This window comes from Xenopus laevis, chromosome 1L (genome assembly GCF_017654675.1).
Source record: "Xenopus laevis strain J_2021 chromosome 1L, Xenopus_laevis_v10.1, whole genome shotgun sequence".
Classification (NCBI taxonomy): Eukaryota; Metazoa; Chordata; class Amphibia; order Anura; family Pipidae; genus Xenopus; species Xenopus laevis.
In genome coordinates this window covers 44,878,469-44,890,628 of record NC_054371.1, presented here as the reverse complement: position 1 = coordinate 44,890,628, position 12,160 = coordinate 44,878,469, and the positions used below count along the sequence as shown (strand labels likewise).

Here is a 12,160-nt window from a genome sequence, read left to right as displayed (position 1 = left end):
CTTCGAATCGAATTAGAAGTCGAAGTCGTAGTATCCTATTCGATGGTCGAAGTATCCAAAAAATTACTTTGAATTTCAAATTTTTTTACTTCCAAAATTCCCTCGAATTCACTTCGACCCTTGATAAATCTGCCCCTTAATGTTTAGAATATTTTTTACAAACTTAAGGTATGGCAATCCAAATGACAGAAATACTCCTGACGTTCTGGATAACAGGTTCTATACCTGTAACTGCTTAAAGCGATAGTACATGCATCACATAATAGTGCTGCTCCAGCAGAATTCTGCACTGAATTCATTTTTTAAAAGAGCAAAAAGATTTTTTTTTTTTAATTTTGAACTTTGGCATGGGGCTAGACATGATGTCCATTTTCCAAGTGTCCCCAGTCATGTGACTTGTGCTCTGATAAACTTCAGTCACTCTTTACTGCAAGATAAGGTGGCCATACACAGGGAGATCTGCTCGTTTGGCGATGTCGCCAAACGAGCGGATCTCTCCCCGATATACCCACATTGAGGTGATCCCAATGATTGGATCATAATGCAGATTATATAGGCGGTCGGATCGCGGGACTGCATCAAAGAAAAGATGCATCCGCGATCCAACAGTATTTTTTTACCCTGCCAGATTTTCGATCGGGGATGCCTGTCAGATGGCCCCACGCAGGGGCCAATAAGCTGCTGACTCGGTCAGTCGGTAGCTTTTATCGGCCCGTTAATGGGGGCTTTTAGAGTGATATCACCCCCATCTTCCCCCAGCAGCCTATCAGCAGCCTACCAACAGAACAATGGGCAGCTAACTAGATAGCAGCTACCTGACACCTCTGCTGAAGGATTAGTTTGCATTGCACTCATTCTCAAAGCTCAGATGGCTGCCTCCTCACCAATATTACAGCTAAAAAACACATTTGTTGGTTCAAGAATACATTTTTAAATGGTAGAGTGAAATATTTGCAGTGTGAACAGTGTAATTTAGAAATAAAAAGTAAACCATAAGAATCCTTTTAATTATGCTATACACTTTTTTCAGCTTTCATTCTTGTTCCCCATTTATAAAGCTGAATATCTCTCTCTAAAATAAAATGTGTATGGTAAAGGACAATTCAATTGTCAATGGAATGTCAATTACACTGTTATGTAGCATTTCTTAATAAATAGTGTGTGTAAGATAGAAGGAATTCCAAGGACACAGTTGTAGAGGTTAATTTGCTCTACAACTCTTGTGGCCCCCAAGCTTGGGAGGAAACTAATGTAATAGAAGGTTTTAAGTTTGCCCAGGTCTAGTAAACCCTAGCAACCAAGATGCTTATTTTCAAATAGTTGCCCAGTAAATGCTACCTGTCGATTGGTTGCTATTGGTTATTAGAAGTAGCATACGTAAGACAATTTCATTTCCCACCTTTGCCTGATAAAGCAATGAGAATTCCCATGTTTCATGTTAACCCCAGATATTTCTCACATATTAAACCTTTACAGTGAACATAGTGCTGCATTCTTCTCTAGATCTGCAAGAACTGAGTTGTCTTGAATTTCAGATTTTGGGTTCCCATCAGCCTGAATGGAAGCAGAAGGAGAACTTGATGAGAGTACAAAATGGCAGGGTTGGAACATAGCTCTATATTAAAGGAGATCTAAAGCTTAACTAAAGTAATAGGCTAGAAATGTTGTACAGCTTTTGGGATTCTACACCAGCTGAAGGAAAGCACAACCCTTTAGCAGTAAAGATCTGTGCCTCCAATGATTTTCCTTGAGCCCCCATTTTCTTTTTCGCTAATTCACTGCGCATGCTGCTGCCAGTAACTGAGCTTAGGGACCAGCACACAATATACTGAATACATATAACATAAATTTTAGCATTAGAATTTAAGAAAATCTAATTTTCTGCTTGATGATTTGTGATGACCCCTAAGCTTAGCTTGTCAACAATTGCTCAGAGCCCACTGAGAATGTGCGTGCGGCTTATACTCCTAACAAAGTCCAAGATGGGAAACTCCTGTGAAAACTTTGAAGGTCCGGATCGTTACTTCTATAGAGATGCTGAACCTTTAGGCTGGTTCAGTATAAGTATAAGTACAAATAAGTATATGAAATATGGCATTTTTAACAATATATTTTTTAGGGGGTTAGTTGTCCTTTAATAAAAACAGGATTGAGTCCTGGCCAGGGCAAACCAAGCAAAAGGGTAACCAGGTAAAGGTAGAGGCCAACGTTTATGAATGTTTTTATTAGTGTGTCCTCAAGCTGTCTCTCTGAAATATATATATATATATATATAAATATATATATATATATATATATATATATATATATCTATATATATATATATATATATATAAATATAAATATATATATATATATATATATATATTTATTTATTTATTTATTTATTTAAAACAAGGAACAGTTATGCTCACCACTAATTTTTAAAACCATTAGGTGGGGGTGCAATGAGACTGTGACCACAAAATACATAAAGACAAATACAAGAGTCCTCTGCACTCAACCCATTATCAATATATTTAAGACAGAGACATTTTGTGCATACTGCTACTGAAAAATGCCTTACCCTTTAAACAACACAGGGATTGTTTGTCCATATATTGCAATATATTTAAGCTGGCCAACTACGTCAAAGTCATCCCATATATGGCCAGTCCTACACTCAATTTTCATCTGATTTATTAAGAATTCTATTGCTTCATTATACTTTTTATAAAGGGACTAAGTGACGAAGGGGCACGCCCCCGAAACGTAACGTTGCCCGCATGCATTGAGCTTTGAGCGCCAGTTTTCTTCTTACTAAGTTTTACCTGCAACTTACTAGCTGCTTTCAAAGTAAAACTCCCAAACTTGGCTGCCCTTTTATTAGACACCAGTGGGATCACCTGACTATAGCTGGGAAGGGTGGGAGCTACAACATGGAGTTGCTCACTGCTCCTGTATAACTATAACAAACAAGGGAAAGTTGTGCTCACCACTAATTTTTAAAACCATTAGGTGGGGGTGCAATGAGGTTGTGACCACAAAATACATATAGACAAAAGCAACTTTCCCTTGTTTGTTATAGTTATACAGGAGCAGTGACCAGCTCCATGTTGTAGCTCCCACCCTTCCCAGCTATAGTCAGGTGATCCCACTGGTGTCTAATAAAAGGGCAGCCAAGTTTGGGAGTTTTACTTTGAAAGCAGCAAGTTAAGTTGCAGGTAAAACCAAGTCCCTTTGTAAAATGTATAATGAAGCAATTGAATTCTTAATGAATCAGATAAAATTAAGCATAGGACTGGCCAGATATGGAATGACTTTGACGTAGTTGGCCAGCTTAAATATATTGCAATATATGGACAAACAATCCCTGTTTTGTTTAAAGGGTAAGGCATTTTTTAGTAGCAGTATGCACAAAATGTCTCGGTCTTAAATATATTGATAATGGGTTGAGTGCAGAGGACTCTTGTATTTGTCTATATGTATTTTGTGGTCACAGCCTCATTGCACCCCCGCCTAATTTGTTATATATATATATATACTGTATACACTTTATTGTAAATGGTCACCAAGTCCTCAAACCTTAGGCAAAGAATTCTTCTTTACAATGCCTGTAAATTGTAAATTTGTAAATTCCATCTGGTCTATGCTAGCAAGGTTTAAATGTAATTTAAAGAATGTAAGTTTGAGGAAACCATACATTTTTGGAATAGGATTCTCCAGTGCAAACACTCTCAACCAAATGGCAATGAAAATTGTACTTGATTAATGATAGTTATGGTGAAGGTCATCGCCCATAGCGATGGGGGTCTTTCTTGTAATACAAATATAATGCACGTGGCTGAATTTCTTTCCATAAAGCACTTATCACGACAGCATTAATGTTTTCTTTCAAACAGACACATATTTGGCATGGTTGTAAGTATAAAGGATGTTGTCGATCGATTTGTAAAGATAACGGCTGGCAATTTTATCACATTTTCCTAAAAAAAAATCTATACGGATTTGAGGTTAAGTTTTGAATTTAATTGAAGTAACCTTTTGTCCAGTCAAACTTTAATGAAGTGAAATGCAGTTAAACTCCATGGGGGCCATTAATCTGAAACACTCTATTAAAACAAGTAGAGAAGGATTTTTTAATAAACAGCGAGAACGAATGCCCATGTGGAAAGGTAATTGAGAGAGAGCAAGTGTCTGGGCAAGACTGTTTATTAAATCTCTATCGCATACACACATAAAACTGAAACCTCACTTTTCAGATGGAACCCGCCACTTGATTTATAGCAACTGCTCTGTCTAAGCTTAAAAAAAAAATCTATATTTAATAATGTTACCAAATCATGCAACCGAGCAATAAAATTACCAAGCAATTACTTACAATAATTTATATGGTGTAATATACTGACCTTATTCTAAACATAAAATGTAGAATATAAGTACTGTAATAAAACTGTGAGCAGCTAAAGGACTAAAGGTTTTTTTTTTAGTGTAGTGTGACTGGAGGGCACCATAAATATAATAACATTAATAGATTTTTAAAACAAAGTTCATAATGTTAATCTTTAATATAAAAAGAAGAGTGGAAAGTGTACTATTAAAGTTGATCTCAGCGTTCTAGTTTCAAAAAAGAAAAAAAAGTCTAATTGTGAAACAGCTGTAAAGAAACCAAAATCTTGGTGCACCTATAATAAATATCCTGGCATGTTGTAACATGTGTTTTCTACTATGTCAGAACTTCTTTGACTTATTCTTGCAAAGGTTTGATAGACCTTTGTAATATATAAGAGTTTCAAATATATATTTAAATATAATTTTAGAAATGTCACTTAGGCTCATTATGGGCAGATTTATCGAGGTTCGAATTTCAAAGTAATAGGAGTTTTCTTTTAACTCCCATAACTTCGAAATGCTAATAAAAAAAGACCAATCGAAATTTATTTAGAAAATCGAAGTTTTTAACTTCGGTTGAATAGGCTGTATTCCAATCATTCGAATCGAAGTTTTAGCACATTTGATTGAATACGAAACAAAGTATTTGCCCCAAAAAACTTTTTAAAGTCCACCAATTGACTCCAAATAGGTTCTAGGAGGTCCCCCCATAGGCTGAAACAGCAATTCGTCAGGTTTTAGATGGAACATGGTCGAAGTTTTAAAGAGAAAGTTCATGATAAATTTTGATATTCAAATAGTCTAATTTTTTTCTAATTCAAATTGAATTTTGACCTATTCTATAGTCAAAGTACACAAAAATAGCTTGAAATTCGACGTTTTTTACTTCGAATTTTCACTTTGACTCTTCTAAAAACTAAATCTGCCCCTATGTGTCATTTCATGTGCATAATTCTATGATCTGTATGAAAACATTCCAACTGTTGTATATAGTCTCCAGTGATTGAATTCATTTATTTATTGGATTCAGCCAAATACTAAATCCTCCCAAAAACATTTGGCCAAACACTAAATAATAAGGAATTGGTGCATTCCTGTAAGATACATTTGCATTATTGCCATAACACTGGTGAATACATTTGTCAAACCAAATTTTCACCAATATCTTTTGAAGTGAAGGGCTGAATTCACTCATCTTCTAAGATCAGGATCTGGGTCCTTATCTAAACAGGTCAGGGTGCTTTGCACTATAAGTGCTCCCTTATAGTGACTTTAGTGCATGTGCATCATATTGTCATTTCAAAGTATCATGTATGGGTGCACTCCAAGCTGCCATAAGGGATCCCCAAGTGAAAAATTACTTTGTTCCCCTGGAAAGTACCATAGTCTGGTTAATTTTAAAAGAAGCCATGTGGGTGCGACCCAGAATGTTTAACTTTCTTTGTCCTGTAATAATATATACATGAATTAAAAATGATCTAAATCGTTTATACTGTAGCTTGCATTTATTGCAGGTTCAACTCACAAAATAAGGTTTCACTAAAAATGGATGACTGAAATCCAAAGCAGACATGCCATACAAAGGACATGTTGGCCAAAACCAGAATTTTCAATGCCCTTGTATTGTCCTTTTGTCTGTTAAAATGGAACCTTCTTTCATTGGCGTAAATAATGCCCCCTCAGGACTGCACCGCAGTCTGATCGGAATAAATCAAAGATGGCCATGCGTTCCACCTGTGGAAATGCACGGCCATCTTTGATTTTTTTTCATTCAAGTTTCAGTGAGGTGGAAGAGAGAGACAAGCACAGTTAGAATAAAAAGTGTGGTATTCAGCTTGGTGAGTTAATGCTTTCAATCTATCAATGCAGTGCCCAGAGGTAATTTCTGCAGTCATTTTACCGGCAAGTCTGGAGTTAATGGTGTGATCATTGAGACATATTTGCAGGGGTCTTACTGGCGAGTCTGGGATTTCTTTTGTAAGTGTTGCAAGGTATACACATGCTTCATTAATTCTCCAAGGGGGAGGGGCCCCCATGTTTGTCTGCAGGGGGCCCCCCAATCGCTAGTTAGGCCACTGCCTTCTTTCTTTAAATCTCAGTTGCTCTCATAGGATATATATACATATAAGAAGTTGAAGTTAGTTTCATACTTAATGCTAAAACGGAGTTACATCAACTACTTTTCCACATTCTGTAATAGTTTTCATTATTTTATATGCGTATGTGTAAAAATTCAGACAGAGACTGAAAACCAAGTACCCCCATTTTCCATTGATGAACCACCAAACAAAATGTTATTCACTTAATATATTTTATTTCTCTTACCCAGATGCAATACTTTTCACGTATTCCTGCTGGTTCTCCTCTACCATGTATTAGTCCATTCACCTTTGTCCAAGTTTCTTTGCAAACAGCAGGTGTCCTGCTCTGATTTATCTTTCATAGTTTAGTATAATCTGCAAAATTAAAAACAAATCAAAGAGATTTAGGTCCAACACGGAGCCTTGGGGTGCTTCTCTTTAAACCTTCAGCCAGCTGGAATACATTCCATTGACATCAATCTGTTGCTCTCTGTCCTCTGCCCAGAAACCAATTCCCTTAATTACAGTATCTCTTAACCTGTGAAGTCACCTCATGTGTGGTTCTATGTGAAAAGATTATGACAAATGAAAACCATTTATTGCATTTCCCATTGGAACCTTGAGAACCTGATAAAAAGCAACAGGTTTCTCCTGCTTTGGACAGTTTTCTAGGGAACCTTGCAGATGCACTAGATAATGTTTCCTATTCCTTTTACACTCTCAGGTCAATCATTCTTTCATTGAAATGTCTCCGTCTTTTTAAATATGCTCAAAAGCAGCCCTACATAACAAACAATTCGAAAATGTATATATATATATATATATATATATATATATATATATATATATATATATATATATATATATATATATATAAAAACACACATCATGTGATCTTGACTTCAAACACTGTGTAACATATACTGACAAGTTTACGCTATGAAACATGAAGCTGAAATCCACAAACAGCCAAATGTGGTTTTATAATGTGTTTATAGATGTAAAATGCACCATTTTTACGGCAGAGAACCCTTTCCACGGGACCACAACAATGGCAGTTTTTTACATTTTCACTGCAGCTTAAGCTACAATGTATCTGAAATCTATTACCTGCTGTGTTCCTCCAGTATTTTTTAGTTTTTTGTGCCTACTCTCACATTAAAGGGATACTGTCAAGGGAAAAATCAGTTAATAGAGCAAACAGATTTTTGTATATTTAGTTTTGAAATCAGACATGGGGCTAGATATATTGTCAGTTTCCCAGCTGCCCCAAGTCATGTGACTTGTGCTCTGATAAACTTTAGTCACTCTTTACTGCTGTACTGCAAGTTGGAGTGATATCATCCCCCTCCCTTCCCCCCCCCCCCAGCAGCCTAACAACAGAACAATGAGAAGGTAACCAGATATAAAAAACAAATAGAGGAGCACCAAGGAGGACAGTGTGAAAAGTAAAAGTAGAAATTTATCTGGTAAGCATAAAAACTCCAATTACAGCAGCATAATACAGGTCCTGGCTGCCCGCTTAACGTGTTTTGTGGTTCCACCTTCTTTAAAAACAGGTAAAAAGGTAACCATATAGCAGCTCCCTAATACAAGATAACAGCTGCCTGGTAGATCTAAGAATAGCACTCAATAGTAAAATTCAGGTCCCACTGAGACACATTCAGTTACATTGAGTAATGCCAGAAAGTAGTTCCATCCTAAAGTGCTGGCCCTTTCTGAAAGCACATGACCAGGCAAAATGACCAGAGATGGCACCTACACACTAATATTACAACTTGAAAAAAATACACTTGCTGGTTCAGGAATTAAATTTCATATTGTAGAGTGAATTATTTGCAGTGTAAACAGTGTAATAAATCATAAAATGAATCCCTTTAAGTGAAGCTTTATATCAGTACATGTGCTGTAAGCCATATCACCACTGCCTTATTTCTAGCTTGTTATTCAACATCTTGAGAGTTAAAATCCCCCTACCAGCAGTTTGTTCCTAAATACTTTGAGGCCTATAGCATCTCTGTTGGATGCCCATTTACCCACATTTTTATTTAATTCGTTTTAGAAACCACAAATAAACGAATTATGTCTAAAACCACGAATTGCATGTTATTAATTAAAAGATCCGAATATAAAAAGTTAGAACGAAAAAAAAAAAACACTGAACGATGTGCTAAGATATCTGAAAACATCTAAAAATTTGAGTTTTTCAGACAACTACCAGGAAAAAATGAAAACCTTTAAAAGTATGAATGGTTAAAAAAAAAGGTCCAATAGGATCAGCACAGCTCACATTTTGACTTCGACTTTTTTTACTTGGCGAAGTTGTGTATGAGTTTTTTGTGTTTTTTTTTATACTTATACTACTATATAAATCAAGATTTTTTCAGTTTTAGAGAAATAAAAAAACACACATTTTTAGAGAAAAAATATGATTCATGAAAAAATAGAAATTTGAATGTTAGTAAAACGGCCCCTTAGTCTTAGTTTGGATTTCAATGCATAAAGACTCCATCTCATACCATTTTAAGAACATAATCTACTGCTGAGATTTTACCTTATAACATTATTATAACTATATACCCACCCCCAACCGCATATATCACTTACTCTGCCATTAGTACCAGCAAGTTCCACGGATGATGGGTCAACCCTATTTCCTAAAATGGTGGTGCCATTGTAAGCACATAAAGGAAATGTCCATTCAGGATGCCAAAGGTTCTGCAAATAACTAAGGGCGCCACTAAGAGAACTTTTTTTTAATAGTTATCAAACATCAAATTTGAGCACAGTCTTTAATTCCTGAAGAAAAAAGATGCACAGTTCTCAGTTTTTACAACAATATACAGATATATTCTTTATGTTTATTGAAAGCCCTTCCTGAAAACCCATTCTCAGTTTTAGCATTCAGTACTCAGGTGGACTCTCTGACAAGTCGTATCTATGGCAGAACCCTCTGGTACCAAAAGTATTTCACGGGCCTTGAACTCCCACTGCAGGCTTCAAAGAGGAAATCCAAGCTCCTTTTAAATGCAGTAAGAGTATGTGGCCTCACAAAATCAATAGGTAAAGCAAACTGCAGCCTCCTCAACCTTTACATAAAAAAACATTCACAAAGGGAATGTGCAAAATTCAAAAATAAGTTCAATTCAGTACATTTTAACCTCAAATGCTGCATTATTTCCCAGAATCTCAGCCTAATTGTTTGAATGCCTGCTATTGTGAATGCCTTTTGTTTGCTTCAATAGGGGCAACCATTTTTTATAATTTCAAGATTAGCAATATCCATGCTTTAAGGGGCACATTTACTAAGGGTCAAAGTGAATTTGAAGTGAATTTTTAAATTCAAAAAATTCGAATTTCGAAGTAATTTTTGGGTACTTCGACTAGACCAAATTCGACTTCAACTTCGATTTGAAGTGAAAAACTTAGACTTCGACACTTCACCACCTTAAACCTGCCGAATTGCTATGTTAGCCTATGGGAACCTCCTAGAAATTATAGCCAGTATTTGGCTAAGTTTTGAGAAGTCAAAGGATTTTTTTGTAAAACCGTACGATCGTAAGATTAAATCGTTCAATTCGAAGTACAATCCAAGTACAACCGTACGATCTTAAAAATCCTTAGATTTCAACTTCGAATGTCGAAACTAGCCTATTCGATGGTCGAATTTCGAAGTTTTTTTCACTTCGAAATGCGACCCTTGATAAATCTGCCCCTAAATGTTGCAGTTCATTGCATGTAAGTTAGTTGTCTGTAGAGGCACAACAAATAAAAGAAGCCAAGTATAGTTATAGGACCTGTTATGCAGAATGCTCAAGACATGGGGATAGTAATGGGCGAATTTGGGGTGTTTTGGTTCGCCAAAAAATTTGCGAATTTCCAGCAAAATTCGCAAATTTCCAGCGAAATGGCGAAACGCTGGTGAATTTTCGCAGCAGGTTTGTGAATTTATTTGCTGGCGGCGAATCACGGGAATTAAAGTAATAAAGTCGCCCATCACAAGTAAGGGATATTTCTGTAATTTGGATCCTCATACTACTACCACAAAAAAATATTAATTAATTAAACCCAATAGGCTTGTTTTGACTCTAGTAACGTAATTAAGTATGATGTACTATTTTATTATTACGAACAAAAAGGAAATCTTTTTTGAAAATTAGTTTCCAGATAATGGTTCCTATACCTGTACCTTTGTGAATAGCATTTGGATGGATGCAATTTTACACTGCAACGAGTGTGTCTAAATGAGTTGTATTGGGCAGTTGTAAATAAGTTAAAATGCAAAGGACAGACCCCAAAGGTACTCCATTAATAGCATTGGTCCAATCACACTTTAGATTTCAGACATTTTTCAAAGTACAAATATTAGGATTAAGGCCAAAACTCATATATTAACACACTGCATATATTTTAACATAATCCATATCAATATAAATATCTTCTTAGACAATTATAGCATGAGTAGATTTTATTTAATACATTGGGTTTTTGTGTGAGAGGAGACTTTTCTTCCTCGTTGTTTACAGCAAGGTTCGGTTCCAGGAAAGGATTGTTCCTTAAGATTGCATGACGCACAGCACAATCTAAAAGAACATTCCAATCCTGGAATAATTGGCCATGTTCACACCAGTTATTTCAGTAATTGAATGTTCTTTTACACTGTGTTTTTGCAATGTGCAAATAGGACGGCTATTTTCCAAATGCTCCATATGATTGGGTACATGTATTTGTACTTATTGTTTTCTTGTACTGTATGTATAAAGAATGCAGTAAGGAGAATCCCCACATAGACTATGCCTTGGACAGACATGAACATTGTGCCAGTATATACCTGTGCAGCCACTTCTTCAGGTAACAACTGCCAATTGGATCTGGGGCTGGCTGGCAGTTTAAAACATGGGGAGACTTCGCTGCCTGAAAAGGAGTAAAAGCTCAATTATAAACGTTTGTGGATTGCTAGCTCTGTCCTTACATTGCATAAAAATACATATTCAAACAAGTTGCCATTCAAATATATGAACTCTGGCAAGATTTAATAGTGAATAGACTTGTAGATAATTTACTCACAAGAGGAGTGCTGCTATTATATTATGTAGAGGGAGAACAATACCTTTCACCACACCAGTTTTGAGGAAGGATATGTTTTTTTTTCTGGCCTTTGTTGCTACACATTGACCTTGCTTATTACAGTTTCATTTTGTGTCTACAAGTATGCCTAGATTGATTTTACCTAATCCTATTTTAGCCACAATAGCATCAATAACATAACCTTGAACTTATCCACATGACCTCTTATCTGTTTCTTACCAATGTATCTCTCATCTCACCTCTCATCTACTGCTTAACAATTTATCAGCAAGGATGATACTTCTTGTGTATTTTCTATAGCACTTTATGTCATCAGAAAGCTCAGAGGCCTTGCTATCAATGTCACTTTCTAAAGAGACTCAGATACAGAACCCTGTGGTTTGATTTTCTATATCCGAACAAGCAGCGTTTTCAGGCTCACTTAAGTTCATTTAGCAGTCCAAAATATATATCCAACACCAATTTTGAAATTACAATTGGTATAAATAATTTCTATCCGCTTGATCCCCTATATCATCAAAAATTTCAGCGGTTTAAGATCCGCTCACCGTTGGTAGTAATTGGCCCGGGTGCACCTGCCCCGAGCCCTGCGTTTAATACACAGTCTATCCCACGTTCCT

At 36.0% G+C, this 12,160-nt stretch overlaps 1 long non-coding RNA gene across 1 annotated transcript; it reads right to left on the bottom strand.

Moving 5' to 3' along the window:
* Positions 1–531: 531 nt before the first annotated feature.
* Positions 532–11,368, bottom strand: LOC121401108. The gene is made up of 3 exons (XR_005966140.1): positions 11,284–11,368; positions 6,697–6,827; positions 532–1,554 (listed from the first exon to the last, which is right to left on the bottom strand). It is a non-coding gene; the product is annotated as an uncharacterized LOC121401108 (long non-coding RNA).
* Between the last annotated feature and the right edge of the window lie 792 nt (positions 11,369–12,160).